We start from the raw sequence: 15,689 nt of genomic DNA, 5'->3' as shown, positions 1-15,689 counted from the left end.
AAGTCTCGCTTCTGACCTAAAAAAGGTGTTGCAGCCTAATGCCTTAAAAGAGAAGCTGTTATGAAGAAACTTGATCTTTAAACACAAAGGGTTGGCTGTTCTTTCAGCTAAGGAAGGGAAAAGAGACAATTAAAAAAAATTTCATTAAGTGTTCTATAACAATGAGAATAGGATAGAAATTAGTACTTCTATAAATTACTCTGCTGCATAATTTTTAACGGCTTCTCTCTCTTTTACCCAGGAAATGAGTCTGGCCTCAATTAAATTATTTTGATTTATATTTTTTCTCTGAAAGAAGTTGGTGGGATAGGATATGGTAAAGAGGAATTTATCCCACCATTTATAGAAATGTGATTACACAGTTTATTTTGAATTTAATTGGAACTATTTTATTCTGCTAGATTTGCACTTTAGAACTCCTTCCTTTGAACTTAATATTTGTCGTGTAGACTAAAGTCCTTAGTAATAGAATAAAGATGGAGTTTAATCTGATGGAGTTCTAACGCTATGTAATTTTTGCTGCATACACTTGTTTTTGGCCCTCAGAGAGAAGTGTAAGACAGAATTTTTTTAAAAAAATGGGTACTTGGAGAAAAAAATTATGCGATAAGTAGAAATTAATTTAAAAACAAAGGGGAAAATCCGAGAAAGAAAATCATGTTACTAATAAGAAATTGTTTCACACATTTGGGGAAAAAGGAAGAGAAACGACTCAAAAAATGGGTTAATGGTGAGAAAGATGAGCTAATGCCCAAATGGTTGGTGGAAATAATAAATTAGAAAAAGTGGTATTTATATGTTTGGAAAAAGAGAATTTATAAGATTGTGAATAAGGTAGACTAGAATATGTCCTTTTTAGGTGTATTCATAACCCATTAGCTACACTTTTGTTATGAGTATATAATAATTCAACTGACCATTTTTTTCCAAACCATAATTGGTGCTCAATAAATGCTTATGGAATAGAGAATTTTTTTTTATTCACCTCTGATTTTTAATCTTTGTTAATGGATTTAGTAAAGCCAAACTTATCTTTCAAGGGTACCATCATTATGCTTTAAGTTGTAGCAAAAATAACAGATTTTAGAGTTCCAGAAAACATAAGAAATGTGCTTCCTGTAGCTTGTAATTTCTTTTAAGAGCATTTATTATATATGCTATCTTTGAGATAAGTGCCTATGAGATCCAGCTGCCTACCGTTGTTTGCAAACAATCCTCTTCCTGCCCACATCTGGGAGTCTTTTCAAGGAAATTCTTTGAAGAAACAGTATGGGAATTCAAAATACCATGTTTATCTATTAAGAGTTTATGTAAAAGGAGATGTTCTAAGAAATTCACATTGTCTATTTTTAATTCAAGTATGAATAGCATGGAGACTTCAGGAACATTTCAGGGTGTTCGAACACAATTTGGCCCTGATAGTGAAGGGAGATTAGTGGGAGTCAATTCCTATTTATTCTAAAACTTTTATCAAGTTCTCAACATTTCTATTTTAAATGTTTAATGTAATATCCTTATTGTTCTGCTTTGCAGCAATATTTTTCCAGAGATTATTCTATATTTTTTAGCCCATTGTTGCATATATGTTTCTACACATATAACTTTCCAAATGAGTGTTTAATTGCCAATATTTTAGTTTAAAAGCTACTGGAAATAATCTAACAGCTATATTTTTCAAAGGGTTAGTGGAGAAGGTCAAGTATATTGTAATGATATAAAATTCATATTTTTAACTCATGAAAAAATAGCGCTACAACTTTCTCATCCTTAAAGAATTTAAAGGATGTGTTAAGTCTCTATCATGTAGGTATAATCCTATAAAAAATTTTCTACTGTTTATCTTTTTTTTTTTTTTCAGATACTATTAGAGGGAACAAAAATAAATAATACCAGGATATTTTCCTTCAAGAAGATTACAATTTGGGATAGAGATGATGTGTGGATTTTAATTCCCCCCCCCCTCACCTAGCAATTATGTAACACCAGCTGGGCCTCTTACAATTTAACTCAATTCTGACACTCACTACCTGCAAACAGAGTCAGATTCCTGCAGGTTAATGGCTCAGTCCCCGGAAACTACCCACCATTCAAATGCCAATTGCAAGTAGTAGGTCCCCAGGTTACCTACAACTTCTGTCTGACTTGGCTACAAATTGGAGGTTCCCATTACCTCCTCCCCCCTGGACTCAATTTTATCCTAGAATAGCTCACAGAACTCAAGGAAACACTATGTTTATCAGTTTATTAAAAGATATAATGAAGAATACAGATAAACTGTCAGATGGAAAGATACATAGGGCGAGGTCTGGGAAGGTCCTGACTGCAGGAGCTGGGATGCGTCGCCCTCCCAGTATATGGATGTGATCACCAACGTGGAAGCTCCTCAAAGCCCATAATATTGGGATTTGATGGAGGCTGCATCCCATAGGCATGATCAATTATTAACCCATTTCTAACCCTCTCTCTTGCTTAGAGAATGGGAAACAGGAATGAAAATTTCAAGCTGTTAATTCATGGCTTGGTCTTTTTTGGTGACCAGCTTCCATCCAGGAGCCATCCAGGAACTCACCCAGAGTCACTTTGTTAGAGCAAAAGACACTCCTATCATCCAGGAAATTCCAAGGCATTTACCCTGTGTCAGGAACTGCGGTCAAAGACCAATTATCAGAACAGAAGACTCTGCTCCTGTTCCTGTCACTTAGGAAATTTATGAGAGTTTTACGAGCTTTTGTCAGGAATCAGGGTCAGACAATAAATATTAGAACACAAAGTTCTCCTAAAACTCCTATTTACAATGGTTTCAGGCATCCGGTGCCAGGAAATGGGGCCAGAGACCAATGTGTATATTTTTTCTTATCTCAAGATGGGAAAATAAAAAAATATACACGATACAAGTTACTAACCAAGTAACTGCTGTTGGACTGATTCTTCTGTAGGAAATTGTAAATTCTGATGGACATTAAAAAACATAACCAAAAACTTGATGTCTTTAGAGAGCAGAAAGATGAAGGAAGAAGACAGTGCAGAGGAGGGGATTGCCCTGGTGAGTTTCACATTTGTCATGATTTCTGCCTTGTAGGACAGCTAGATCTTCCATAGAAAACCCGTTATATTTTGGCTTGAAAAACAGAAGCAGAGTTCAAGACAACCATAGCCACTGAAAAGTAAAGAGAGAAAATGCCTGAGAGGAGGAAGCTGGAGTAGAAGAAACCCACAATTCTGAATCCAGACTATATTCCACTGTGGATATATTTCATTTATTGTGCGAGCCTGAACTCAAGTTCCTGAAACAGTGGTTTCTCACATAGCCAGTGCTTATAATAATAGTAGGTTAATATACATTGAATACCTATAATGCCAGTAAAGTTTAAGATAGATCAATAGAAATTTTCCAACTAATGAAAACAACAAAAAGATAAACAAACACAAAAACAAAAACAAAGGAATACAATGAAATGTAAGCTCTGTAATAGAGTGCTATATGCATAAAGATATTAATGCAATCCATTTTGCTGGAGAATCAGTGAACAGTGACTTTTGAACTGGACCTCGAAGGGAGAGTAGACATATGCTAACAAAGTGGAAAGCAAAAAAAAAAAGACAAGAAGCATTGCTGGAGAAAAGTAAGTAGAACTCAGTGGCTTGAATTCAAGGATAAGCTTAAGGATAGGAAGGAACAGAGATATGTACTATGTATGTGGTAAGGAATTGGAAGAGAGTAGGAAGCTCTAATAAAATGTGGGCCTCTGAAAGATAACTGATTGGTAAAGAAATGAATTTTGAGGGAAATATTGAATTTATGGTTCTGTATATCTTTCAGGTGCTTTTTGCTACATTTCTTTTGTTAAACATGTAATTCCTACTTACTAAATTATATTTTCTTCTTTCTTACTAACCACACCTAAATCGTTATGCCAAATTTTGTTCATTTTTACCTCCTAAATACCTCTAGATCTCATGTTGTTGTTATTGTCTCCACCGCACAACTCTAATCCAAGCTTACCTCATGGGAATGACTGCAGTAACCTCCTTTTATCCATTCTTGGTCTACTCCATCTGTTCTCCACTTAAGAGACAACGTGGCTTCTTAAATTGTATCTATGCTCATATCACTATTCTGTTTATAATTCTAGGAGGGTTTGGCTTGTAGGATATTGAGAAGGGTAGTAATAATGAATGTGGCCATTAACAGAGGAAAATAAAAATAATACTGCTATATACTTTAAATACAGAATCATAGAGTTGGTTTCCATGAATAAACACCTATTTGCATCAATAGGAATGTATCATAAAAATAGTAAGTGGGAAAAATCCAAGTTGCTGAAGAATATGTGCCATATAGCATCATTGATATAAATTAAAAATTAACATGAAACCAAGACTATACAGTTTAGAGTAAGGAGAGAAAATGCCTGAGAGGAGGAAGCATTTTTCCAGAAAAGTGCTTTTATTCTCTTTAAAAGTTTTTAATTTCTTAACAAAAGAAATAAGATGTGACAAAATGTTAACATTCATTAAATATAGCAATGGATATATATATGTTACAATATTTTAAATTTTTCTTTGAAATATTTAATAATTAAAAATAAAAATAACAGAAATAACTTTGAGGTGTTATTTTCTTCTATTGTTTCTATAGAAATTAATCAGTCTTATAATACCAAATGTGGAGGGAAGGAAAAGATATTTGTTATGTAAATTTGAATATAGTACAAATACTTTTACAAGCCCTTTGTTGATATTGTAAAATTTTTGTACCTCGATATTTCTAAGTGTATATATATATATATATATATCTATATATATATATATACTTCTCAGTAATTCTCAAAAGTTTTGTTCCTAAGACCACTTTACACTTAAAAATTATTGAGTTTACCAAAATCCTCTTATATGGTCTTAAAATCTCATCTATTGATATTTTTCCACATTAGAAATTAAAACTGAGAAGCTTTAAAAAAATGAGTACACAATTTATTAGCCACAAAAATAATGATATTATGATATGTCTATAGCCTCTGGAAAACTGCATTATACTAAAAGCATGAGAATAAAATAATAAATAATGCCTTAGTATGAAAATAAAATAATAAATAATGCCTTAGTATGATTATGAAAAGGTTTTGACCTTGTGGACTGCTCAAAAGATCTCAGTGTCCCTAGGTATGTGTAGACTACATTTTGACATCCAATGACCTAGAGAAAATATTGCACACGTGCATCGGATTAAATGTATGAGGATATTGTTGGAACATTTTTTGCAGAGGGGTAATTTTTTAAAAAGAGGGAAAAAACCCTAAAACATTTATCAATATGAAACGGGATAAATAAATGATGGTATATTCTAAATCTGAATCCTATGCAGCACTTAAAATGTGTACATTACAGCTTAATGTATCAGTATAAAAAATTTAAGATTTTCAAGACTATAATATTAAAATAAAAATGTAGATTGCAGAAGAGCATTGTTTGGACCGAATGAATGTTTATGTCCCTTAAAAATTGTATGTTGAAATCCTAACCCCAAATGTGATGGTGTTAGGAGATGGGGCTTTAAGTGCTGATTAGATCGTGAGGATGAATGAGATTGATGTCTTATAAAAGTAACCCCAGAGAGCTCTTCTGTCTCTTCTGTCTTGTAGGACACAGCGAGAATTACTGTCTTTGACCCAGGAAGTGATCTCTCATCAGACATGGAATCTACTGGCTCCTTGATCTTAGACTTTCTAGAATCCAGAAGTGTAAGAAATAAATTTTTGTGTTTTATGAGGCACTCATTCGATGGTATAGCAGCCCAAATGAACTAAGACAGGATTTCTAATATGCTGCCTTTTACATGAAAATTTGAAATTAGACCAAATAATAATATTATAGTGTACACACACACACACACACACACACACACACACACACACCTGTTTTCCAGGCTGGGAGAGAAGAAACAATTGGGGAAGATAAAACAAACAAAGGCTAATCTAAATTTTCATGTCAAAATATTATCTTTTCCTAAAAATTTCAAAGGAGAAAAAAGAAAAACCTATCAATTTTCCAATAGGAGCTGTACATTTATTACTAGTCTGAAGTTAAAAAAACAGTCTTATGATGTTATAAAATTTTGTAGTGTCAGGTAAATAAATGTTTGCTGTATCTCTTTGTAATATCAGAACACCATTTTTCAATAAATACATCATTATAGTGAAAAATTAATCCAAAATGTTTTTTACAAAACTCATTTAAAAATTTATTTCTGATGTAATAAACCTGTAACTCCTCATTTTTCTTTTTAAAAGGCCCATAGGTGATTTGCGATATTTTTAGTGAGGATGAATGCAACAGATCAAGTTTACCATATCGTAGAGTTCATATTAAGAACATTTATCTTAAAAATAGCCTTTTGTCTGTTTACTCAGTGAACTGCTAACCTGAGAGAAATCTGATTAGTTCATTCGGGGTTAGATTCAATTTAGCAGAGACAACCATTACTTCTAACTGAGTAGGCAGAATTACTCTCTTTCTACATTTAACTTCTTTCGATCATTCTGTATAGGTTTGGGGGCAAACTTAATCACTTTAATGCAATCAATTTTAAAATTTATGGCAAGAATAGCCTAAGCCTCTGTTGTAGAACAGGTCACAATCCCTTACATAATATTCATTTCCCTGTCCATCAGTGCCTCTTACCTGTCATACGTTAGACGAAAATAAATATTATGAAACCATTACAATTTTGCAACTTGCAAACAATAGAGGGATATTTACATGAATAGAATTAACTTAAAATATGTAAACTGAAACTGGGACAAATCAGTCAGATAGGAAAGACTTTCTAAAGTCTTTTTATTTTTTTCTCATGAAAAGAAAAAACAGCCCAAATCTCACTTCTACATGAAAACCAATCTTTCTATTTGTCAGGAACACAGAGAGAAGTTGTAAGCATCTTTCAGACATTCATTTTAGCAACTCAGTCTATCTTTGACAGACTAATTGCTTGTTCACTGAGAAGAAATCCCCACAACAGATAATGATCCCCTTTAGTTAAACAATTCCTCTTCTGGTGATGTCATTTATGCTGGCGTTGATAGTTGCTTTTGAAAAATGTTTTGCACTTAAAAGGCAGTTTCTCTCTGATGGAAACATTGATTTGTCCCCTTGTCCCCATTAAAAAAAAATAGTAAAATAAATACACAATAAAAGACCTTTAAGGAGTGGCTACATTTTTCCTACCAATGCAGCCAGTCAGTTTAAGAACTTTGGTGCTTTATTTATATTCTCTGCTTTACCTGTGCATCGTTAGACATCAGGGTTCACGCGGCCTATCAGCATAACGATAGAGATGTTTTCCTTGGGTTGTTTGCATTCTGTCTTACCATATTTGCTTTCTGAAAGATTATAAACTAAAAAACAGGTCAGCTTGCAGGGTGCAGTGAGAGATCATGAGTTAGGAAAAGATACTTATGTGGTTCCTGAGACATTTTTGGAATTAATGTAAAGAAAATCTACCTTTCTCTCATTATAGCCTCAGTGATGAATTGGAGTAAAAATATGTTCTGCTTTTAGTCAGATTCCATGTGGAATTTCATTGGGGTCACATTTTCAGAATCAGTCATCACATTGAAACCATCTAGAAAGAAAGCAACCAGGAAGGTGAAGGGTCCAGAATCCACGTGCCATTTGGATTTCTTGAAAGATCTTGGCAAAGTGATTGTGGGGAAGAGAAGACTAAGAATGGACAGGTTTGTTGGCTCCATATAACTGAAAAATGATCATATACATGAAGAGATGCCATCTGTGTTGTTTCAGATGGTAAAGCTAGCACCAATGGATGAACGTTACAGAGAAGTGACTTTTACATCGATGTAACAAAGAACTTCCTTATATTTAAAAGATGGAATTATGAGAATTTGAACTCACTGCTCCTCATTTTATTTATGAAGCTAGAAAAAGATCTTTGAGAGATGCATTTGATGCTCACACATCGTAAGATTGATACATACAAGAATAAAAGCAGGATAAGAATCCTATAAAAGACTTGTGCAAAAAGTGATGCTTTAGTGTGACCTGGATATTTGTTTTAGGAATAGAATCCCCCCATTTTACAGATAGAGCTATAGAGAATATTTGACAAATTCACAATCATAGTTGAAGATTTTATCACACTTCTTTTAGTAATTGATATAACCACTAGTAGACAAAAAGTCCGTAAAGTCATAGATCTAATTAATGCAACCAATTACCTTGATCTAATAGGCATCTTACACCTCAAACTACCAAAAACACATTCTTTTCATGTGCATGTGGAACTTTCAAGAAAGACCATATAGTGAGCCACTAAATGTCTTAATAAATCGAAAAATTTATACTTATATTAGAAAAGAATAAGTGTCTCAAATCAATTATCTATGTTTTCAGCTTATAAAGCTGGATATAAAAAACTCCTCAAAGTATATAGATAAAAGTAATTAAAATAAGAGCAGAAATAAATGAAATAGAAAAGAGAAAATTATAGAAAAAAGTTAACTACACAAAGATAGGTCTTTGAAAAGATAACATATCTAAATTTCTAATAAGAGTGCTCTGAAAAATAAGAGACAAAGGACATATTCACCCATATCAGAAATTTGAAGCATGACATCATTACTGATTATATAAATACTAAGGCTATCATAAAGATTATGAAAAATTATCCCAATAAATTTGAAATATTAGATGAGGTAGAAAAATGTTTACAAAAACCTTATTAAAAAAATTCAGGCACAGGTAGTTTCTATCTTTGCATTCTATCAAACATTTAAGAAATAAACAATGCCTATCTCACACATATCCTTTAACAAATTAAAGAAAACTCCAATTTGTTTTATAAAATCAGCATAATTCATGCCAACCTCTGACAAAAAAAATTACAACAAAAAGGAATTACAGACCACCTCTTTGAGCCTAGACCCAAGATAGCCTTTATCAATCTTAGCAAGTTAAATTCAGCAATATTCAAAATGAATATACAAACCAAGTGGTTTAATCCAAGATTATAAGGAATATAAGGTTTCTTTAACATTTGTAAAGTATCAATTTAGTTCACTATTTAAACTGAATACAGGAGAAAAAAATTATATAATCTCAACTGATGCAGAAAAAGCATTTAACAAAATTTAAAACTCTTGGTGGGTTTAAAAATAATCCACCAAACAGAACAGAGGGGAACCTCTTTAATCTGACAAAGGTCATCATCACAACACAAATTTCATATCACGCCAGAGCGTGAAATATTGAAATTTTCTTAGTGATAATAGTGAGGATTGGGAATAATACAAGAATGTCCGATTTTACCACATCTATTCAACGCTGTACTTGAGATCCTACTTAGTGCAATAATGTCAGAAAAAAATAAGTAGATTTAGAAAAAGAAAAGGTAAAATTAATTGCTTAGAGATTAATGATGGTTTACATAGAAAATATTAAGAATGCACCAAATAACAGCTAGAACTCATATGAGATTTTATCAAGGTCCCAGCATATAAAGTTATTATTATATAAAAATTGTTTTTAATCTATGTATAGTAGCAGCAAAAAATTGGAAAATGAAATTTTAAAAATTTCACTTTTAATCGCATCAAAAAGCACGAACTCCTTAATAATAAATTTAATAATATGCAAAACCTCTACAATGAAAACAGTAAAGCATTAGTGAAGAAGATTAATGAAGAATTAAACAAATAAAGGGCTAAATAAACTTTCTGAATTGGAAGATGTCTATTTTCAATAAAATTGATGTATATATTTACAAAATATCAACCAAAATTCAACAGTTTTTTTATTAATAGGTTTTGAAAAGTTAATTTTGAGTTTTACATGGAAATGCAAAGGACTACATCGACAAAGCATTCTGAAAATAAAGGATAGACTTGGTGAATTTACAATACCTGATTTTAAAACTAATGAGAAAGCTATTGTCATCAGGACAGTGCGATATTGGCATATGAATAAACAAATCAATGGGGCAGGCTAGAGAATACAAACAGGGCTCTACTTATATTTAGTTAGTTGATTTTTAATCAAGATTTCAAGTCAAGTCAATGATGAAAGGAAACTCTTTTTTCCAAGACTGGGAATCTCAAGGAGAGAGTAGAAATGATAAAGGACAGGGCAAAATTCTCCAAGTGATGGGGAGACCAAGCCTGCACTGAGAGAATAAGAGGGTCTTTTGGTGGAAAGTGTAGAAAAAACTCAACACATGTGCCAAAGCTAGAGTCAGAAAGAAAGTTTATTAGAAAAGGGGTAACACTCCACAGACAGAGTGTGGTCTCCTCTCAGAGGCAGAGAGTGAGAGGGACAGCGGGAGAGTAAAGACACTGAGAGGAATCCTGAGTATCAAGGAATTTAGTTTATATGTCATTCTTTAGTTCCCATTTCCTTTGATATGCACATACAATGAGGAAGGGGAAGCATACAAAGAGTAAAGAGGTAAAAATATGTAGATTGGCAGTTCTCAGCCTTTAATCCGTAGGTTCCCCAAGATTTTAGCCATAGGGAATGACTCTTGGTTCCAGGTTACCCTTCACAGGTGTGGAGAATGGGTCCTTAGTAATCCAGCAGAAATCTTCCTTTGGCCTGGGCGCAGGGCTGATCAGCACATTGCAGTCTCTGAATGTGGCTTGATTAACATTTTTAACTCTCTTACCTCCTCCCTACATTAGAAAGGGTGAGAAAATTAAATACCTGTTTGGGGAAAAAATTATCTTCAATCCCTGTCTAATTTTATACACACGAAAATAATTCAATTCAGATTATAAATTAAAACATAACAGCCAGTACTATAAACTTATAGAAGGAAACATAAAAGATTATCTTTATGACCTTGAGGTTGGCAATGAGTTCTTGGAAAATACACAAAAAGCACTAACAATGAAAAGAAGAAAAAAGAAAAATTGGACTTTATCTAAGTTAAAAACTTCAGTTCATTGAGAGACAAGAAAACTAAGTAGGAGAATATATTGGGAGAAGTACAGACTTTGTCAATAAATATATCTGACAAAGGACCTGAACACAGAATACATGCAGAATTCCTATAGATTAATAATAAAAGCAATAATAGCAAAAGATTTGAATGGACACTTCTGACAAGAAAACATACGGGTGACCTGTAAGTACATGAAAAGATGTTCAATATCTTTCAGTCATTAGACAATTGCAAATTAAAACTACAATGAGGTACCACTCTACTTAACCACTTCGAATGGCTAAAATTAAAGACCAGCAACACCAAACGTCTGGAGAGGATGTGGAACAAATGGAAATCTTACAAACTGTTGATAAGGTGAACCATGTTAAAAAACAATTTGGCAATTTCTTAAAGAGTGAAATGTACACTTACCACGTGACCCAGCATTTCCAGTCTTAGATATTTATTCCAGAGAAATAAAAACATATGTCCGCACTTAGCCTTGTACTCAGATTTTCACTGTATCTTTATTCAAAATAGAACAAAAATGAAAATGTAGATACTTTTCTCTTGAATTAGAAAAAGAAAAGACATATCAGAAGCAAAATAATTAACTGGTAAAGTACCAAACAGAAATTAAGACTATACAATGTATTTGCCGATATTTACAGATGATCTGTAAGAATGACATGTCTACTAATTTTACTGCAATATATGAAAGGCTATGGGAATTGTAATAACATGGTTTGGTTTCCGCTTGTGTCATTTGAAAGGTGTGACTTTGGGCAAATTGCTTAATGTCAGTTTTCTTTAAAGATGGGATAATAATCATAAGCATAATGTGGGATTGTTGTACAGATCAAAGAAAATTCAGAGTATAAAGTGCTTTATAAATGGTCATGAGAAATGTAAATGTTAGTTGTTATAGGTATATTTCTTTTCGTTATTTATTGTCACAAAGGAATAGTCAATGTCTCATTTCTACCAGACTTTACTTTAACAGTAATCTTGCTAAATTAGCCTGAAAACGATTATGAGGTCTCCTTGAATTTTAATTTGTATTTGCAGATGGAAAAGTCCAGAAAGCATGCATCTTCAATGGACTACTTTAACCTAACCTATGAGAACTTGGAGAGGAGCTGTTTGCAGAAGCCAGTCCTCCTGTGAAACTCCACAAACCATGTGACATAGGACATTATCTATTTGTCACATTAGCCTTGGCTTGTATACTGAACATCACAAACACAAACAGGTTGCATTCTCCTTGAAGGGGGTCATAAAGAATTTTTTCTTTTACCTGATTTTCTTCCTAGCTGAAGGTACAAAGGTTGCAGGCCCTATGTTAGGCAAATCCTGTCAACTCTCCACCCCCACCGCACCCCAGCCTCTGTCTGCCAAAGTGGAAGATGGATGAAGCCGGAAAGCTGAGCCTGACTTCATTAAAAAGCAGTCGGCAAGTACGGTCCCAGCCAGAACTCCCGGCATGCATCCGCGATCCAGTTTGAGTCACTTTCCCCAGCCCAGGTGGTAGACAGCTCTGGGTTTGTACAGCTGGATCACATCACGCAGGCATGGGAGTATCACGAAGATGGAGACTATCATGGGATAGATCGTGCACACAGATGCCAAAGCAGCTGCTGCAGCCGAGCAGGCCAAACGACATCACGCCACCCTGGGACTCCATGAAACACAGTTAGCGGTGACAGTCTCCCCTAGAGCCTGTATTATCCTTTGTCCTTCCCAGCGCTTTTCCAACAACCGCAGCTGGGCTAAGTAGAAATGCATTGGATTTGGGTTAGGAGACCATTGTGCTACACTTTTGAACCTGGTGGCCTTATGCTATGTTCTTTTTTTCCTTGTCCTGTTCAGTATTTTATTGTAACATTGGAGAATATCATTATTTATTTGCCAGAAATAATTTGAAGGTTATGTAAACCAAATTTTAAAATGTCTATCATGCATTTTGGTACACATCAGATGTTCAGAATCAGTTAATACCGTTCTGCTTACCCTTGCTCTGGTCTAAATCAAGGCTGCCTAAAATTTTCTCATAGCAACATTTAAAAAGAAACAGATAAAATTAATTTCAATAATATAGTAACACAAATCTTCAATATTATCATTTTAATAAGTAATCAATATAAAGTTACTAACAAAATATTTTTAGTTCTTCCTCAGCCAAGCTCACCACATTGTAAGTGCTGAGCAGTCACACGTGGCTATGGCGTCAGATGATGTGGGTCTAGAGGAATATTTGTTGTGAGAGATCAATGAACAGAAGCAGAGAGAATATAGTTAGATTGGCTAAGACTCACCAGCCACTAAGATAAGAAAAATAAAATGGATTGGTCAGAAATGATGTTGAATCTGGTACCTGGAGAATAATGTTATCATTTTGTAGAAAAAGGGAGGTTGGGGTGATTTTGAGGGATGGAGAAATTGGAGATTGAAAGCTCAATTGTGTTCATGCTGAGTCTGAGATGCCATCAAGAGACCTCTGTGGAGATGCCTAGAAAACAGATGGACATGTCTGGAGGGAGCTCAGACAAGAGGGATTCTTTTCAGGGAAGATATGGGTGTGGAGGGTATGGATGAGTTCTCCAAAAGAGAAGGTTTAGAGAGAGAAATGCACAGTGGGAATTGAGAAACTCTGATTTGCTGGCATTTAGACAGGGACAGAAAATGGAGCCAACCCAAAAGAGACATAAGAAGACAGAAAAGTAAGAATCAAAAAATGTAATAACAGAAACTGAGTTAAATGACTTTTGGAGAGGCAGAGAAATGGTCTGTCATTGCTTCTGGAGAGGGAGCTGGAGGGAATGGAGTGAGGGGCAGCTCACCAGTGAGTCCCGTCACTTCTCGCTGTATCAGTTATTCTTCTCCTCCCTGCCCCAAGTCATGGCCGAGCATCATCCCAGTCATCTTCTGTTCTGGTCCAACTGTTGCATTCATCAAAAATAGGGACAGCTCTGTCACTTTTTCTCTTGCTTGTGTTGCACATAATTTTGGTGATTTGGTTTTTTCAATGGACTTATTCATCCATTAACTTTATACTATTCCGCTCCTACTTCCTGGTGCTCAGACCTGGGAGTACAGAAATGAAAAGGTCTCTCCTTTTTCTCTTAGAAATGGATGTTACTTTACCAGAGATTGCGTTAGGCAAAATTGCCTGTTCTTGCCAACTCCAACCCAATGTTTGTAAAGGGAACAAACTTCACTTTTTCAACCTTAGAAGGGATTCTTTTTCTATTTGGGAAGTTGCCTGAGAGGATAGAAGGTAATTCTTGTTTCTCAGATGACCCTAAGCTCAGCTTGGCTGGTGATACACTCCAGCACTTTCAAGCTATGGCCTGTGTAAGTTAACCAACACGGGCTTCTAACTTAGTAATGATGTTTCCTTTCAATATATTATTTGACAATAGAGATATTTTAAGTTAAATATGTAAACTGATTTAAAAAAGTCAAGTATGTAATAGTTTTAGCAATTCATGATAACTGCAAAAAGCATAATGTCTAGAGTTTGGAAGTTGCTGAATTAGAGAAAGATAAAAGAATATGTATCATCAGTATCAGTGAATCTTCACGGCATAGACTAAATTCTCCCAATATGCACAGACAGAGGATGTATCTAAATGATTTCAGTCATATGCTTTTATAGTCTGAAACAGCAGCATCCATGTCAAGAACCATGCAGAGAGATTTTACCCTACTTGCAAGTGAACAGTTTCATGGTTGTGTAGAAGACAATTGATTATTCAACGGCAATAGCAGTAGTCAGAGCATGAGTATTTTTGTACTGGTTACCCAAACCCCATTTGCCTCTGAGAGATGTGGAGAGAAACCAGATGGTACCTCCACACGCAGTGGGTTGCATTCCAGGAAGGGAGCCGAGCCTTGCCCTCAGGGAGACTTAATCTTTGGTAATGTGTAGAAAGCATGCTTCCCTATGTTCTTGAGTGACACGTCATCTTTATCATACTGGATTTAAGCATACCTGCTCTTTGCTCCAGAAGGAGACACTGTGTCTCTGTCCTCACTAAATAAATGTTTATGGAGAGATAGGGCAGCGAGTGCCTTGTTTCACGAGACACACAGCAATGTGACAGCCCTATTGAGAATTGTCTTGCAACAATCAATGTCTTAATACCTGAGAAAAAATATCACATAAAAAGCCATTTCGATCATTGTGATCTATGTCATATTACAAATTACTAACACATTAGGTCACGCACTGAAGGCCATTCAGCAACTCTTTCCTTTCAGAGCAGGGACACTTCTATTTATAGACACCAATTGGTAATTAGACTTGAGATGAGTTCTTTCATTAAAATGAGCATAACTTGTCTATGGCCACGCAACCCTGAACAAGCCCAATTCCATCTGATCTTGGAAGCTAAGTAGGGTCGGGCCTGGTTAGTACTTAGATAGGAGACCACCTAGGAAGACCAGGTGCTGTAGGAGTAAAAAATAAAATAAAAATAAAAAATAAAAAAAGAGATCGTAAGCTGACAAGGTCCTTGCAATCTGTAAGGTCACCCAAGGGTGACAAAACAAAACAAAATGAGCATAACTTCAATAACCATAAGTATTAGAAGCCCATGCACCCATTGGCTACCCACTAAAAAGTAACATTCACATTAAGACTTGCCTATTTCTTGCTATTTACTTGGAAAAAACATAATCATAAGTCAGATGGGTTTCTGCATAAAATACTACACACATGAATATGGTATATTAAGGTTCTATTATATGC

The 15,689-nt window shown here is 34.6% G+C and overlaps 1 pseudogene; it reads left to right on the top strand.

Moving 5' to 3' along the window:
• Positions 1 to 15,278: 15,278 nt before the first annotated feature.
• LOC118600498 lies at positions 15,279 to 15,397 on the top strand (annotated as a pseudogene).
• Positions 15,398 to 15,689: the final 292 nt, after the last annotated feature.

This window comes from Rousettus aegyptiacus, unplaced genomic scaffold, assembly GCF_014176215.1.
Source record: "Rousettus aegyptiacus isolate mRouAeg1 unplaced genomic scaffold, mRouAeg1.p scaffold_m13_p_3, whole genome shotgun sequence".
In the NCBI taxonomy this organism is placed as follows: domain Eukaryota; kingdom Metazoa; phylum Chordata; class Mammalia; order Chiroptera; family Pteropodidae; genus Rousettus; species Rousettus aegyptiacus.
The sequence above is the reverse complement of the archived record's forward strand: the minus strand, read 5'-3'. Positions and strand labels throughout refer to the sequence as shown.